This window comes from Crocodylus siamensis, chromosome 10 (assembly GCF_052110815.1).
Source record: "Crocodylus siamensis isolate JL-2025a chromosome 10, ASM5211081v1, whole genome shotgun sequence".
Lineage (NCBI taxonomy): Eukaryota > Metazoa > Chordata > Crocodylia > Crocodylidae > Crocodylus > Crocodylus siamensis.
The window spans coordinates 49,260,015-49,277,524 of NC_143404.1; the positions used below are offsets into that span (position 1 = coordinate 49,260,015).

A 17,510-nucleotide genomic window follows, 5' to 3' on the forward strand; every position below is an offset into this window, starting at 1 on the left:
GAATAGTTGGGAAACATCTGCAGGATCAAGAAGATCCCAAGTCAACTTGGGGAGGTGGGGGCATTTATGAGTTATGGTCCACAGGAAGGACCTCAGGTGAGACAACCAGGTTAGTTGACCTGTGATTTAAATTAGGTTCACAATCTAATTAATCTAATTGACACAAGCCCAGTAAACTATATGTCCTGGTGAGGATCCTGAAGGTCCAAAAAAAAGAGGGAAGGTTAAGAGAGACCTCAGAGTTAAAACCTGTTGCCCAGGAAAACATCAGTCGGGAGAGTGATGGACCAGGGTGTAGGAGAGGAGCACCCCTGTAAATATCCTTGGAGAACTTCCATTGTTTCAACCCATTAGCAGGCATCTGCCTCCCTCTGTTCATTTCAATATCATCTCAGTGTGGCAAGTGAAAGAAAGCAGCAGCGAGGTGACAAAGGGCCGATAAACAGTGCAATGGGTGACAGCTGTTACAATGTCATATGTCCCAAATTATTAATCCAAGTTTCACAAGATCATTCTTTTTTTCTTATGAATCCCAGTCCATAACATACCTTAAATGCCTTAGTTTCTCAGTTCATCGGTTAAAATGTTCAGCTTTTTTTTTATAATGATGAAATACCTTGCATAGCCATGACACCCTCATCAGGAGATGTGAATATTTTTCACTATAATCACAAATCAAAACCTGTTATCAGAACCTGGTAAGCAACAACTTTGTAACACCAGTCCAGCGGGTTCCAGACTTGGTCTAATTATGGTAAACTCCATGGTTTGGCCTTGGGATGGTAAAGGACGAAACATGCAGAGAGACGTAAAAAGAGGAGGCGTAACTCATTTTTCTTTGATCACACCTGATGGTTCAGATGGAGCTTTTCCAACCCAGGTGGGGAAGATCAAAGAGGGGAGCCAAAATGCAAAGCATGAGCATTTCATAACCCAAAACACATATTGCCACAAATGTGCTCCAGTTTTTTTATTTAAAAATGTGGTGACTTTATTACCATCAGTTAGACTGTCCTGCAAAATTCTCTTCAGTTTTGTTATACCTTCTAAGAAGGCCTATGGAGAGGGCATGAGAGGGGGTCCCCTGCATTTCATAAATTTCTGAAAAAATATGTTCTGAACATGAAACTCAGGCTCTAGCTTCTGTACAGTGACTGGCAATCTCTGCTATTGTGGAGTGATTCCCTCCAGGCTGGTAAACCCAGTATCTGATTTACCTTTTCTTCTTATATTGAATATCAGTGTATTTTGAAAGAAAGTTATTGGGTCCATCTACTCATGTGCTTTACTGCAAGTCGACTAATTAGCTCCACAGTAAAGTATCACTGTCCACATGTGTGCCCATATCAGGATGCAGTAAATTAAGTTTGCCGTAGAACAGTACTGTTTGGGACAAATACTATCCCACGGCACAGTAATTTCTGCAGCTGCAATGCACATGTAGACAGCGATTGGGGCTGGCTGGAGCATGAGGGTGCGACAGTGAGCAGGCTGCCTGCCAGATAGCTCCACACTTTAGCATCCTCATGCCCTAACGAGCCCTTCTACCACCTGATGCCACCACCCAGCGCCTGGGGGTGACCCCTGCCAGGTCCCCTGACAGCCCAGGGCTGCTCTGCCCCAGCTCAAGTTGCTGTGATCCTGGGCGCATATGTAAATATTGCACCTGGGAGGACAAAAATGGCACACCTTATCTAAGGTAGTTCGTTTGAGGAGGTGCACTAACTTAGATTGAGATGGGGTTAAACCAATCTAGGAAACGTTTAACTTGATCTCACAGACATCTGCACATGTTCAAAATGCAGTCCCAGGGCTCGGAAGGTCCAGCCACCCACCCCAGGCACTAATCCCACCCCTGTGACCCTGACTGGGCTATTTTTAGCCCCCTGAACCTCCACCAACCTGCTAACCAGCCTCTACTCCCTGGCTCTGATTCCCCCTCCCCTGCAAATTGCTTGCTCTAGCTTTCCCATGTGGCTCCCAGAAGTGACAAACGCCTCTACATGCTGCACCTGGAAGCATTACACTTCTGCATACACTTGCTTCTGGTCTAGGTGTAGGCAGTTTAAAGTAAGTCTCAGATACCTAGGCCAGGTGTGACAAACACATGTTCACACCACAGCTCTACTGTAACAGACTAATGCATGGCTTATAGCAGTAGGAGCCAACATTTTTGACAGGTGTGTCACAAATTAGCCCTATGCTCTCCCTGAGTGCCACTCTGATGCCCTTTCTCTGCCACTCTGCTGCTTTGTTTTCTGCTTCCTGCCCTATCTCCCACATGCCAGACACAGAGGCTGCCTGTGCCATTCATGGAACCCATGCCACAGGTTGGCCACCCCAGTTTATGGATTTGGAAAGGCAAGGATTGCTTCACATAAGGTTCCCAGTTTGCCTGCTCAGTCTGCTTTAATGAAGAAGACTATTCTCAGTACAAAGCGTACAAAACCTTGTCTCTTTAAGACAGCTTTGGCAATAAGTCAATAATAAACTCTTTCATGAGGTGTTTAAAGTGATACTGTCTAGGTTCTCAAATTGTAACTCCCCTTTACTATTTACAGGAGTGGGAAATACTCTAAGTCTGCCAATAGTATACGTTCAATTTCAAACTATCAGAAATTCCTCATGTGTGACTGCATACAAGTCATACCAGATTTTCAAATGTACTCTGCTTCCTTTTGACCCCCTAAACTAGGGACAGGTTTTTGAATGTGCTCAGCATGCAGCTGTTCTCATTATTCCACTGACAATCGGATTTTCAAAAGAGCTCACTATTCAACATGAACCCTACAGGCAATCTTCTGCAGATTTAGCCACTTACTTTGGCCCCTAAAGGGGAGTTCAGATCTTTTAAAAATCAATCTGTCAATCACTCTACCACCATTTTCCCATATTCAAATGGGGTAAGTCACACTTCCTCAGTTCAAGGTAGGGCTGTGAGGATTTGCATTCAGTTGTATATGAAACACACCCAAACACATCACTGGTGAGGGCCACATAACAAAATAAATGATTAGGAGAAACAAACTTATTTATTACTTTGAAAAGAAAAGGGAGTAGCCATTTTGGAGCACACATCTCTCATGGTGTAACTGTTACATCCATCTGATCCTACATTGATATAATTTAGCTAAGTCACTGAACTTGAACTCTGCATAAAATTGGGCTAAAGTTGCAATTGTTTTGCTACATTTATTTCATTACAGAAGCATGGGGCCATAAAAGTTGCATCATACCAGCTGAGATCAGTATTCTTTGATATAAAATTGCTACATCTGTCAACATCCAAAGATAAATAGATGCTCACAAATACTCAGGAACTGACTAGATCAGGGATGGCCAACCTGCAGCACATGTGCTACAAGTGGCATGGACAGCCTGTATGTGTCACACAACAGACTGGGGAGAAGGCAGGAGCAGAAAGCATAGTAGCAGGTTGGGAAGAGAAAGAGATTGTGGCACTCAGGGAGGGTACAGGACTTAACTTGTGCCACACCTGCCAAAATGGTTGGCTTGACTGGACTAGATTATCCGTCACTCTATTTATGGAAGAGAACTTAGATCTCTTTCAGTCATACTAGCCTGGAATTATAAACTAGTTAGAAGATCGAAATGTATGGTTTATGGTTACAAAAGGCCATATTTCCAAAATTGCCTCTTCAGCAATTACATGTAATCCCAATGGTGCACATACATATCCACAATCACACATGCAAACTCTGATGTGTACTTACTAGATTTTTAAAGACCTTGTGAAAAAAAGACCTATGATGGTTCATCATGTTGTTAGCTTCATATCTGCAAAAATGTTGCTGTCAAGCCTAACTAAAACTGTTGCATTATAGGTTTGAGTCCTATTAAGAGGGGGAAAACCCTTTTAATTAGCATTTTGCAAAGCGCAACATGGCACAGTGATTTCGCACTCTACTTCATCATCAGGGTTGATGCAGCTTTTAAGAAGGCGATATGTATGGGGCTGTTTTATACAGTTGTTATTGTTGTTATCCTTTCTACTTGTTTTCCTTCACCTAAAATAATTCAGACTGAAAGTACAATTGCTGTTTCTGTATAGCAAAATATAACTTGTTCACACTTATACATTAGCAAAACTGAAGTGTGGTTAGAGGTATCGTTATGACTGTAAGTGTTGTAGGGCTTCATGCCACTGCTCTGAGCTTGTTTTCTTACCAGCGGTGACAGGGTGGGCTTCAGATCACCTGGTCTGCCAGGAAGTTGGTTTTATGTTTTCTCATCTACCACGACTTTGATGTTATTATATTGCTAGGAGGCAATGCCCGAGGTGATCCTACCAGTCTCAATCCCTGCTTTCTTCTATGGGGCTCCAAAGCCTCCCCTTTACCCCACCCTAACCTCTCTAGATGATACTTATAGTTCTTTGCAGCCAGGTCTTAATTCTGCCTGTCAGTCTATTATTCTGCCTTCGGCCACCAGGCTGACCATTGGCTTGGTTAGGTGCACACCCTTCCAGGGGAGACCCTGACCTGTGCTCAAATAGCCAAAGAAAATAACAGAAAGCAAAAGAAAACCAAATCCGACTGCTCTCGCTCTCTTTGCCAGACTCAGTCCATGTCCCCTTCACGTGTGGTCAGGCTCTCATGTCCCAATCACAACAACAAAAATCAGTTAGTTCAATCACTAGAGAGGTCCCAGATGATGGGAAAAAGGCAAACAGAGTGCCCATATTTAAGAAAGGGAAAAAGGAGGATCTAGGGACCTGTCAGACTCACCTCAGTCTCCACAAAAGTCATGGAGCAGATCCTCAAGGAATCCATATCTGAGGACCTGAAAGAAAAGAAGGTGATTAGAAACAGTCAGCACGGATTCACCAAGGGCACATCATCCCTGACCAACTGGATTGCCTTCTCCAATGAGATGACTGGCTCTGTGAATGTGGGGAGACCAGTGGATGTGGAATACCTTGATTTTAGCAAGGCTTTTGATATGATCTCCTACAACATTCTCACAGGCAAGCTAAGGAAGTATGGACTGGATGAATGGACTGTATGGTGGAAAGAAAACTGACTGGAGCATATGACTCAAAGTGTAGTAATCAATGGCTCAATGTCTAGTTGGCAGCTAGTATCAAGTGGAGTGCTCCAGGAGTCAGTCCCGGAGCTGGTTTTGTTCAGTGTCTTCATCAAAGACCTGGAAGATGGCATAGGGCGTACCCTCACCAAATCTGCAGATGACACCAAGCTGGGGGGAGTAATACACATACTGGAACACATCCTGGCAGTGTGTAGAGCAGCACCCAGCAGGTAAGTCTGTTGGGGGGAAGGGGCAGAAGGAGAGAGAAGGGTCAGGAGGTCAGATTGAGGCCCCCACGGTGAGGGAGGGAGTGGTGCAGGGGCAGGGGCTGGGATAAATGGGGCCCCAGGGCTGAGGCAGGTCATATGATGGAACTGTGGGCAGTTCGTCCATGGCTCCCTGCTACTGTGCACACCCCTGGAGGAGGCATGGGGGGCATGGGCCCCCCAGATTTCTGTGTGGGGCAGAGGCAGGCTTCCCACTGCAGGCTTGGCCTCTTCACCCTGCTGCCTTTGCCCCAGGAACCACGTGACATCATATTGTGCCTTCCTATGCCACGCGTGCAGGAGACCCAAGCCCAATGCACAACTCCCAGGGCAAAGGCAGCAGAGTGCAGATCTTCAGCCCACAGTGTAGAGCCTGGCTCTGCCTCATGCACAACTCCAGGGGTTTTATTCCCCCCATGCCTCCCTTGGGGGTGTACACAGTGGCAGGGAGCTGCACCCCCCACACACCTCTGGATGAGCCATCCATGGCTCCATAGTTTCACAGTTTCTAGTGTCAGAAGGGACCTGAACAGATCGTCAAGTCTGACCCCTTGCCCTGGGCAGGAACAAGTACTGGGATCACAATACCCCAGCCATATATTTATCTAACCTCCTCTTGAAGACCCCAAGGTAGGGGAGAGCACCACCTCCCTTGGGAGCCCATTCCAGAGCCTGGAAGCCCTAACCATAGAATAATGCCTCCTGATATCAAACTTGAACCAGCTTTCAATCAATTTGTGGCCATTATTCCTTGTTATCCCAGGTAGTGCCTGGGGGAACAGAGCCTCCCCTATTTTCTGCTGGTCCCCCCGGTGAGTTTATAGACAGCCACCAGATCCCCTCTCAGACTTTTCTTGTGGAGGCTGAATAGATTCAGGCCCTCCTGGGCCCTGGGGCCCCATTCACCCCAGCCTCAACCCCTGCCTTATTCCCTCCCTCACTATGGGGGCCTCGATCTTCTCCACCCACCCCTTCCCTCTCCCCCTACCCCTTCCCCTCCAAATGGGATCCTATGACCCCAGATGACTTCCTGCCCTTTGGGCAGGGGGCTGGACTCAGTGATCTCCCGAGGTCCCTTCCAGCCCTAATGTCTATGAAATCTATGAAATACTTAAGTTAACTGTTTACACAGTGCTCTGGGGGAGGGACAGAGAAGCACCATAAAAGGCTGTTTGTGAACTGCTCTCTGCCATTTTGCAGCTGTGTCTGTGTAGCAGCAGGAGCGGCAGCAAAGTGCAGCATCTGTAAGCTTACAGCTTACAGCCTTCCTACCAAGTTGTAGCCAATCCTTTGTTATTTACCCTTGCCTACTCTCCCTATTGTTATCCCTCACAACTCTTTCTTCTCCAAAAATCCTGTTATTTGTTCTTCTTATTCCCCACTCCCCAAACAAAAAGAAAGTAGTGCTTTGCCTGGCAGTGTCTCACCACTGTGCACTGCAGGGGAAGCACTAAACTTACATTATACACTCACACTCTCTTGTTCCAGCACACAACATATGAAGCATTATGGAAAGGCAGGTGCCAGGTCTTCTGGCAGGGGAGCCAGGTGGGCAGAGGGAGAGCTGTAAGTTCCCCCTCCCCCAAACTTAGATACACCCTCTTTCCTAGCACTAGCAAACATGAGGCTTCTGGTGGTAGTGGCAGCAAGGAGGTGGGACCAGTGCCTACATAAAAAACCCCTCCAATAACACCATCCATAATAATATCCCCCAGCACCACCAGCATGACAAAAAGCCCCAGCATGACAGTCTTCTCCGCCCCCATTTCAGTTCCCAGCCTGGGCCTTCCAGTGCCAGAGGAGGAGATGGATCTGGAAGCAGGGGACCCAAGCAACCCGGCAAAAGAAATTCTGGGAATTGAGGAGGAATCTGAGTTTGTGCTCCACTCCAGTTCAAGTTCCCCTAGAGCCAGGTCTCCTTCCCTGGAAGGCACTTCAGGGGACGCTGAGATAGAGGTTGCAGAGGCAAGTGGCTCAGCTGAATCCACTCCTCCTGTGGTTGTGCCTCTGCCTGCTGAGAAGCAGGATCAGGCAGGATCTGCACCCAGAAGCGAGGGGGTAGTGTGTTGTGGGATCATTTTGAAGTTACAGATAATCCCACATATGCTATCTGCCTGCACGGCTGATGTAAGACTTAACTCTTTACACAGCACTGGGCTGCATTTCTGTAGGGTTACCATATTTCCAGTTTCAAAAAAAGAGGCACATGAGGAGTGCAGGGAGCAGTGATATCCCCGTTAGGGGTTTGCAAAGCTTCAGTCACCAATTTGATTTGGAGAAGATTTGGCCCAATTCAGAGGTTGAATCACCAAATCTGAATCGAATCAGGAGACCAAAAAACCCTCTGAATTGATTTGGAAAAGATTCAGAAAAACAGTCAGAGATTCTTAAGGCAGACTTTCAGGGGAACAGAAACTGAGAAGAGGGAGAGGGAGCATGGGGGAAGACTGACATCTGTAACTGGCCAGTGACTGATCTTTCCCTGAGTCCCCTTCCAATCACAGTGCTCTGGAGGAGGAACATAGAAACAGCATATAAGCCTCTGTCTGCAGCCTTTCTGTCCCTTTTGTGAGCTGTTTGTGCCTGAGCAACAGTGTCTGAAAGGTACTGCTGGACTGGCTTGGCTTCCTAGTCAGTCTCCTGCTAGTTTCTGTTCTTGGAAAGGATTGAATATAGCTTACTAATTACCCTTGCCTAGAATTCCTCTACTTATCCCTATCCCTTAGCCACACACACACACAAAATCTTACAATGCAGTAACTTTGTAATGCCACACACCCACCCAGAGACGAGCTGGGCTGTGGTTTCCTGGAAATTTTGGGTGCAGAGTGCAGTGGAGGTGCCAGGGCCAGAGTGGGACACTTACCAGCTCTGCTCCTCATTCTTCCACTCCACTCCTCACTCCTCACTGTGCTGGCATCCCTGTGGGGTGGGAGAGTGGTGCAGGGCAGGCAGCAGCTCCTCCCCAAGGCAAGGAGGGGGCAGGAGCAGAGGCAGAGCCTGGGACAGAGCCAGGTACCAGGCTCTGCCAGCTCTGGGTAACTGCTCCACTGCCCAGCCCCTTCAGGCGAGCTTCAACCTAAGCCCCAACACCTCCCCTGCTCCTCTGGCCAAGCAGCACAGAGTTATTCCTGCTATGGCAAAGATTCCCAAGGTGCAGGATCAGGGAGGGTGATTCTGACACCCCCCTCTAAAGATGGTTCTTGGGGCTGGTGCCCTGCTTGCCTCTCCTCAGTTAAGTTAGTGGCATTCCGTTTAATTCAGTTCCATCTATAACTTGTTTTTTGTATCCAAGGACGTTACTGTTTACTGGTAAATTTAGGCTGCATCAGAGCTGGGTTAAAGATGGTATATGCTCTCTATTTACAAGGAACTAAAATCAGTATAGACAGTGTTCAGGCATTCTTGGCAGAGAATCCTCTCCTCAGCCACCAAGTTTTATGAATTTGGGAATGGATCAAGCAGCGTGCTCACAGACCGAAGCGGCATGCTCATGGATTGCTACACCTCAGAGGGAACATTGCACTGGTGTGATCAGTCAGGCTATCAGTGGCTTCTCCTTCAAGCAGAGGTGATGGATGAGTCCCAAAGAGCAAGGGACATCATGGGGGCCATAAACCAGGGTGCAGGGGAGGATCGCTGGGCAGGTTGAGCTCACCCACGGGCTCATGGTCACCAACAATGGGGGCCAATATGGCCAAGGTGGTCCATAATGCCAACTTTGTTGGCATCTGCTGTGTGGCATACAAGTTCCACCTCACAGTCAAGGATAACTTGGAGTGGGACAGGGTTGCCAGTGATGGCGCCGTCACTACCACCCAGCTGATTTCAAAATGCAAGAAGGTGGTGGGCTACTTCCACCGCCGCATCAAGCGGGGGCAAGATGCTGTGGGGCAAACAGGCAGAGCTGAGCATCCCACAGTACAATATCATGCAGGATGTGGAGACGCAGTGGAACTCCACGTATCCAACGCTGGAAAGGCTGGTGGAGCAACAGAAGGTGATCCATGACATGGCCTTGCTTGGGGAGATTGGAATCAGCAGCCCCCTTAACAAAGCAAAGTGGGATACCATCTCCCAGATCTTGGTGGTCCTCAAGCTGTTCCCCGAGGTCACCAAGACCCTCGGTGATGGTGATGCCCTCCTTAGCCAGGTGATCCTGGTAGTCAAGGAGCTTGAGAACCAAATGGAGAAGTTCCAGGGGATCAATGTTCCTGCTGGGGCAAACTGCTTTCACCAGAGGTGCAGGAACTGGTGAAATGGCTGAAGGAGAGCATAAAAAAATGGCTGGATCCCTTGCAATCCAGTACAGTCCACATGCTGGCAGGTATGTGCAACCCAAGGGTGAAGAGGAGCATGTGCAACACCAAAATCCTCAATCACTGGATGGAAGTGCTGGTGAACAGTCAGGGAGGCAGAAGGGGATGTGGAAAAGGGGGGTCCACTTTCCCGTGCCAGCACTTCCAGCAACAGCCAGTCTCCTCCACCACAGCCACTGCCAATGTGGGCCAAGGATGAACTGGCTGGCCGGTAGCCATTTTTTAAGTACATCCCAGAGAAACTATAACAAGCCACAGGGCCGCTTAGCTTCTTTTGGCTTCCGTGCTCGAAATGCCTGTCTGTAACTTTCTGGGGAAATCTCTAGCCTATAGAGGATCACCACCCTCATAGCATCATAATCTCATGCATCCTCCCACAATAGGGCTGGTAGGCAGCTTGGGCCTGATCTATCACTAAGATGCCTCGCTGGTGGCCCCACAGACTGCGATCCAACCCTGTCTGGATAGCAGTCTTCTCAAATGCTTCTATATACACTTCAGGATCATCTTCCCATGTCATATGTGGCATCTTGAATAGGTCGGCATTACGCTGCATCCATTCTTGCTGGTGTGCCCCCTGTAGCTGTTGCACCTGCAGCGCTTGCCCTATAGCCTGAATGGCCTGTGTTAGCAGCTCCACATGGGCTGTCACTGGTGGCTGCATCTCTGCCTGCCCCAGGTCGGGATTTCTGTCCTGTTAATGCTGAAAAATTCCCAGCCAATGTACCACTGTGATAAAAGGTGCCTTAAGTGGGAGCTCCTCAAGTGGCACACTATTCATCCAGTGTGGGCCCCCCCCTCCCTCAACTCACCTTCCATGACTTGGTGTTATTCGATAAAGGGAGGGTTCAATGGAGATCTTCCTGGGGCCCCCCCCAGGGATGGCAGTACTCACAGTTTGAATGCAATGTTCCATGGGGCTTCACCTCCCCTACACCCTGTCCACTTGCCAACCAGATGGGCGCCAACGGTGTTGTTTGGGTCATGATCAATCGACACCTGCTTGCCTAGAGGGGAAACCCGCGTCAGTGTGGGTTCTGTTGGAACTTGTCAGGCTGCCCTGATGAGTAGCCTTCCCATTGTGGAGACTGGCAAGCTGGACTTGAGTTGGCTGGTGCCTACTTCAGTGCCTCTGAGTAGGGCGCTTCTGGTTTTGCACCTATTCTCTTTTGTTTTCTTTTTTTGTCAAAGGAAATGGACCCCTGGGGGGGGAGAGGGTTGTGGAGTTTCCTCCTTCCTCCCAGCCTCCTACAGGGGGCTCAAATGACTCCCCTGCTCTGCCTGCCAGCATTGAGCTGGCTGCACTGCTCCTCTCTACAGCAGAAACCTCAGCACATCTGGCGCGCTCCTTGCCAGCGTGCTCCCTTGCTCTCCCTTCTCCCCAGGTTCCAGTGGGGCTTTTAAATCTTCCCACAGTGGCTGGAATGGCCACCGCAATTAGCTCAGCTTTTCCCCGCCCAGGGAACAGCTGATTAAACAATCAGCGTAACTCCAGCTCGCGCGGCAGCAGTTCCTGCTCTGGCTCTGGCTGTGCCCCTGGAGGTAAGTTTCCCCCATGGGGGGGGCTGTTTGTGGGGCTTGGGGCCCACAGGGACTGCCCTCTCCCCTTCAGGAGCCTGTGGGGGCTTCTCACCTCCATACCCCCGAATCAGGCCAAATCAGAATCAGAATTGAATACTGCCTGCTTTGCACACCACTACCAATTAGTCTACTCTGCAGTTGAGTGCATGTAGATGCAGACAGTATGTATTGACCATGACAAAATTTAGTGTCCTGATTCTTGAACCTGCTTGAATCCTTGGTGCTCAGACTCCACTGCCATAAGCTTAAGTAGATAATTTGTGTGCTCGAATCTGTCATAGGCATATGAAAAAATTACTAAAAAGTTAGGTACTGAACTTTGGAAGTAGTACATGGGAAGAAGTAAATACACATTTACAAGTTCAGATTTGAAACATACTGGATGCATCTACGTGTGCGCTTTCCTGAAGAGCAGACTAATTAGCTCCACAGTAAAGTGTCACCATCTACACATGCACCAGTATTACAGCACAGTAAATTAACTCAGCTGTAAGATAATACTGCTGGGGACAGTGCTATTGTAGCCCTTAGAACCAGGGGGTATCTGGTTCTGCTCCCAAATCGGTAGAGAGCAGGCATGGCTGGTGAACTCAGACTGTTGGAGCAGTGGAACATCCCACGGGAGTGGCGGGGGGGTTGCAGCTGGCTGGCAGCGGAGGGGTGAGGGGGTTGCAGCTGGCCAGGAGCAGGGCAGGGAGCTGGGAGTTTGCAGCCTCCCTGCTATCAGTTGGAGTGCACAGCCAGCTGCAAACCCCTCCCCTGCCCCGCCCCGGCCAGCTGCAAATACCACCCCACTGCCAGCTGGCTGCAAACCTCCTCCCCCTACCCCCGCTCCCGTGGGATGCTTCACCACCCCACCAGTCTGAGTTCACCAGCTGTGCCTAGTAGAGAGCTAACAGCAGGATCAATATTGCCTTAAAGTGTGTTTCAGTTTTCTCCAAATACGAACCTATTTATTCTCTCCAGACAAGCACCCAGTTATCTATTTATTCCTCTCAAACAAGGACCTATTCATTCCCCACAAATACAGACCCAGTTAGCTCTTTAATAAATCAGGTTTACTGAGCACTATAAAGTGTTAACTTCATGCATGCATATAGCCATAATCTTAGCAAACAAGTAACTGTATATTACCAGACCTAATAATATACAACTCGAGAGCTGGCCAAGCATCTCAGAGCAGGCTCTGGTTCCTTGAAGGAAGAGATGTCTTCAGTTGTCAGGCATCATTAGGGTGAGGGGAAGAGAAGGGAAGGAGGGAACAGGAAGGAAAAGGGGAGGAAAAGGAAAGAGAGGAAAGGAAAAGGGGGGTAATATTTATAGTCCTTTAGTCACGTAGCCATCAATTAGGCCAATTTTCTGTTTTTAATAAAAAACTTTGTGTTTGTCTTCACTTTATCATTATTTTTCTCTTCTTCTTGGTACCAGGAGCAATTTAATAGTTTCATAGTTTCTAGGGTCGGAAGGGACCCTAGCAGATCATTGAGTCTGACCCCCTGCCATGGCAGGAAAGAGTACTAGGGTCAAACGACCCCAGCAAGGTGTACATCTAGCCTCCTCTTAAAGACCCCCAGGGTAGGAGCCTGCACCACTTCTCTTGGAAGTTGGTTCCAGATCCTAGCCGCCCTGACCGTGAAGTAGCGCCTCCTGATATCAAGCCTAAATCTACCCTCTACCAGCTTGTGACCATTATTCCTGGTCACTCCCGGCAGTGCTCGTGGGAACAGGGATTCCCCCAATGCCTGCTGATCCCTCCTGACTAGTTTATAACAAGCCACTAAATCCCCCCTCAGCCTTCTCTTGTGGAGGCTGAACAGGTTCAGGACCCATAGCCTCTCCTCATAGGGCCTGCCCTGCTGTCCCCTGATCACGCAAGTGACCCTCTTCTGGACCCTCTCCATGCTGTCCACATCCCTCTTGTAGTGAGGCGCCCAGAACTCGACGCAGTACTCCAACTGCGGCCTGATCAGGGCCACATAGAGGGGGAGGATTATCTCTTTGGACCTGCTCGAGATGCATCTGTGGATGCATGACAAGGTACGGTTGGCCTTCCTGACTGCCTCCCCACACTGCCAGCCCATGTTCATCTTAGAGTCAATGATGACTCCAAGATCCTTTTCCGCCTCCATGCTGACAAGAGGGGAGTTCCCCAACCTGTAGGTATGGCACTGGTTATTCCTCCCCAGGTGCATCACTTTGCACTTGTCTGTGTTGAATCCCATCCTATTCACATCCGCCCACCCTTGTAACCTGTCTAGGTCCAATTGTAGCCTGTTGCTTCCTTCTAGTGTGCCCACATCCCCACACATCTTAGTGTCATCAGCAAATTTGAACAGGGTGCTTTTTACCCCCTCATCCAAGTCACTGACGAAGATGTTGAACAGTCCGGGCCCAAGGACCGAGCCCTGCAGAACCCCACTGCCCACATCCTTCCAGGTTGAGCAGGACCCATCCACTACCACCCTCTGGGTGCGGCTCTCCAGCCAGTTGGCAACCCATTTGACCGTTTGGGTGTCTACACCACAGCCCCCCAGTTTCTTAATGAGAACGGGGTGAGAGACAGTGTCAAAAGCCTTCCGGAAGTCCAGGAAGACTATGTCCACTGCTACCCCTGCATCTAATGATTTGGTGATCTGATTGTAAAAGTCCACCAGGTTGGTCTGACAGGACCTGCCACTGATGAACCCATGTTGGTTGCCCCTAAGCATGCAGTCCCCTGCAGGCCCCTTGTGGATGTGTGCCAGAATAATTTTCTCAAACAGCTTGCCTAGGTAAGCTAACCGAGGTAAGACTAACCGGCCTATAGTTTCCCGGGTCTCCTTTTTCCCCTTTTTGAAGATGGGAACCACGTTGGCCCTCTTTCAGTCCTCCAGCACCACACCAGAGCACCACGAGTGCTCGTAAAGCCATGCCAGGGGTCCTGCAATGACCTCAGCCAATTCCTTTAGAACTCTAGGACCAGCTGACTTGAATACATCCAGTCCCTCCAGAAGTTCCCTAACTAGTTCCTCACTAACCCTTGGCCCAGGTGTGCCTCCCCTGGAGCCCGAGGGGGGCCCAGCAGGGAGGTAACTGTTCTGGTCCCTACTTAGGAAGACGGAGGCAAAAAAATCATTAAACATATTAGCTTTGTCGTCTGGTGTGACGACCAAATTTCCCAACGCGTCCTGCAGGGGCCCCACATTACCCGGAACCTTCTTTTTACCCCCTATGTATTTGAAGAAGGACTTCTTATTATCCTTAATCCAGGAAGCTAGCCCTAATTTCATCTCAGCCTTGGCCTTCCTGACTGCCCCCCTACATTCCCAAGCAACTGCAGTATAGTTATCCCTGGTGATGTTCCCTTCTTTCCAATGCGTGTACGCCTCCCTTTTAGCAAGGAGACATTCCCAGATGCTTTTGGTGAGCCATGGAGGCTTGTGTGCCCTCCTGCTCCCTTTGATCCTCATTGGGATTACCTTCCTTTGGGCTTGGAGGATTGTCTCCTTAAGGAGTGACCACCCTCCCTGGACACCTGGCTCCCCTCCCCTCCAGGACCTCAGCGCTTCCCCAACTATCCTCCTTAGCTCGTTGAAGTTTGCCCTCCTGAAATCTAGGGCTGCTGCCTTACTGCAGGCCTTTGCCACCTTGCACTGGATGGTGAATTCTATCTAAATTTGTTTCAGATGTAGATTGAATGCACCATAGCTAACCCTATTATCCATAACAAGTGTTTTTATCATCAGAGTCTTAAGGAAAAAAACAAGCCACACCAGACCCTTTTTTCTGCAAAGAGCAGGTCATACAATTACATAACACCATGAATGCACTTTTAGCTTACTTATGTCAAGATTGCTCTAGGCCTTTCAGGCCTGAGGGACCATTTTGGTCCTGTCAAACGTCAAGAGGTTAAACTTTCTCCACCCTATCTTACGGTGGAGTATTTACATATGCTGAAACGCATGTGTAGATAGTGACAGGGGCTGGATGGGGCATGAGAGTGTTAAAGTGTGGGGGCTGCCTGCCACCTGACCCTGTACTTTAGCACCTTCTTGCCCCAACCAGCCCCTCTGCTGCCCAGCAGCACCACCTGGAGCCCAGAGCTGCTCCACCCCAGCTCAAACTGCACCAGAGTTTATTGCTCTGCCTTAATTGCATGTGAATATGCACCCACTGAATGTTTAAACTCCCTAGCTTGGTACCCATAACTGGGTCAGATGTTTAGTCCATTTCTCCTTTTAAACAAATTTCCAAAGCTCAAAGCAATTATGTAAATCTATGTAACACAAGCCAGACCACTAACTGAAAGAGAGGTTTTAAACTAAGTTGGGTTTTTTTGGCTCATGCATGTCAAATTCACACTCATTTTCTGCATTCTGTATTTTGTGTTTATTATGACATTATCTGTCAAGACGGGAAAGTTTTCACTTTAATCTTGGTCAATTCTTATCTTTAGTAGAACAATGGTTTTGTAGCTACTGCTGGGGAAACCAGCAGCAGGAATCTGAGATGTAGGTGTCAGTGAAGGTTAATGTTCTGTCTTTCCACTGGCAATATGAATCAGAAGTTACCCAAGTCCATGCTATATGAATCAAACACCTTCTCCTAAGCTTTTTCAGCCATCTCTTCCCAATTGCTATCTCTACTCAAGAGACAGCCAGCTGTAGAATCCCAGTGGGCTGCAGTTTCAGGTACATTAGCGGAGTCAGGACAGTGCCTGTAGAATATATTGTTCTTACATGAATGTCTCCACCAAAGACAAAAGCTAAGTGTGACTTCTTATGAACACATTTGAGTAATCTTCTGGGAACAAGTCAGGAAACCAAGGCCATTCATTGAGAGATTCCAGCAGAAATATTGGAAGAGGGTGGGGGTTTTTTAGGGTCTGGTACTCTTACCTTGTGTGTAGGGAGAAGCTGGAACAGCAAGGTAAAGGTGACAAGGTATAGTTGCTGGGATGGTTGTTGACTGGTGGTACTGGTGGTTGACTGGTATGAGGCAATTTAGGTGTAGCATGCACTGCTCCTAAAACAAAAGTGCCAAAAAGGACCTAGATTAGAAAACCAGGAAAAAGTAGCTCCTAAATTTTAATTTATTATTTTGCTAAAAGGTTTAGAGAAATCACCAGAGGAAACATGGGTAAGTCTACTAGGGTTCGTTTTTTCTCTCCTTTATACGCATATCCAACTGCTGTCTACTGTTGCCGTGTTTCACTGCAGAACAGGCTGAGCTCCAGGGACAGGTGAGGTAAGCCTCGAATAGCTAACATACTGTAGTTTGTAAAATACACAAAGCATTTTTCAGTAATAGATGCTGCACAAGTTTTAGGTCAGTGATTCTTAACCAGGGTGCTGCAGCAACTTCTATTAACACAGAATTAAATTATTAGCATAGTAGATTAAGTGACAAATATTAATAGAATCAGTTCCTTTATAACTTGACCAGAGTCTCTCTTTCCTGCTCCACTAGAACTCTCCAACTCCCTATGGATTCTATTTTCTACTGAAAATATCAGTGCATCATCATGGCACATACCAGGTATGTTCAACCACAGAGGAACCTAGAAGAGCTAGTAATTTGCACCACCAAGGTAACAAGATCTTGAACAATAGTCAGTAGCACAACTGGTGGGGCAACTTGGGGACTACACAAGATGCTTTACTGCACAGTAGACTAATCTACTGCACTATCAGGGTGCATTTAACTGTGCACAGCAGCTACTGAGCAGTAAACTAGGCTAATCCGCAGTTTTATATTAACCGTAAATACAGTTTTCTAATGCTTGTAAAAATATATCATGTAGTTCATCCTCATAAAATTATATTTACAGAATAGAAGCTACCAGAAATCTTACAAGATTTCACCATTTGCCTGCAAAAACATTTCCAAATGAATCAAGGGACACACTCTGTCAGCAAAATTAGCTTTACAATGGTGTCATACCGCTGCAGTTTTTTAAAGAGATTTTCCATGTTGAAATACAATAAAAAATATTTTTGTACAGGAAGAATCTGCAGTACACCATCTCCAGAGAGTTCTTCCATTCTGGTTCATGTTTCTCATTCAGTTGTCATCTGTCAGCAGATGTTCCCCTTCGTGCTGCAGTTTGTAAACATTTTTGTCTCCAGCACAAAAAAAAGACAGAAAGAAAAGCCAACAATAACTAAAGCCATATGTTTGAAGTTCATCCAGAAACTGCTTATTATTTATTTTTAAGTCTGGTCTCAGTTTTGCTGTTTTTGTTTCATGAAGAAGACCCTAGCGTGTATCCCAGCTCTAGGGAAAAAACTTTGATAGGAAACCTGTCTGTTTATGG

The 17,510-nt window shown here is 47.7% G+C and overlaps 1 long non-coding RNA gene across 1 annotated transcript in view; it reads right to left on the minus strand.

Annotated features, from left to right (window-relative positions):
- The window catches only part of LOC149856559 (uncharacterized), an 87,250-nt gene that overhangs the window by 38,149 nt on the left and 31,591 nt on the right, over nt 1-17,510 (minus strand). Inside the window, exons 2-3 of the long non-coding RNA XR_016438388.1 lie at nt 16,093-16,219; nt 4,749-4,803 (exon numbers count right to left, since the gene is read on the minus strand). This is a non-coding gene — a long non-coding RNA (uncharacterized LOC149856559). The remainder of the gene's footprint in view (nt 1-4,748; nt 4,804-16,092; nt 16,220-17,510) is intronic.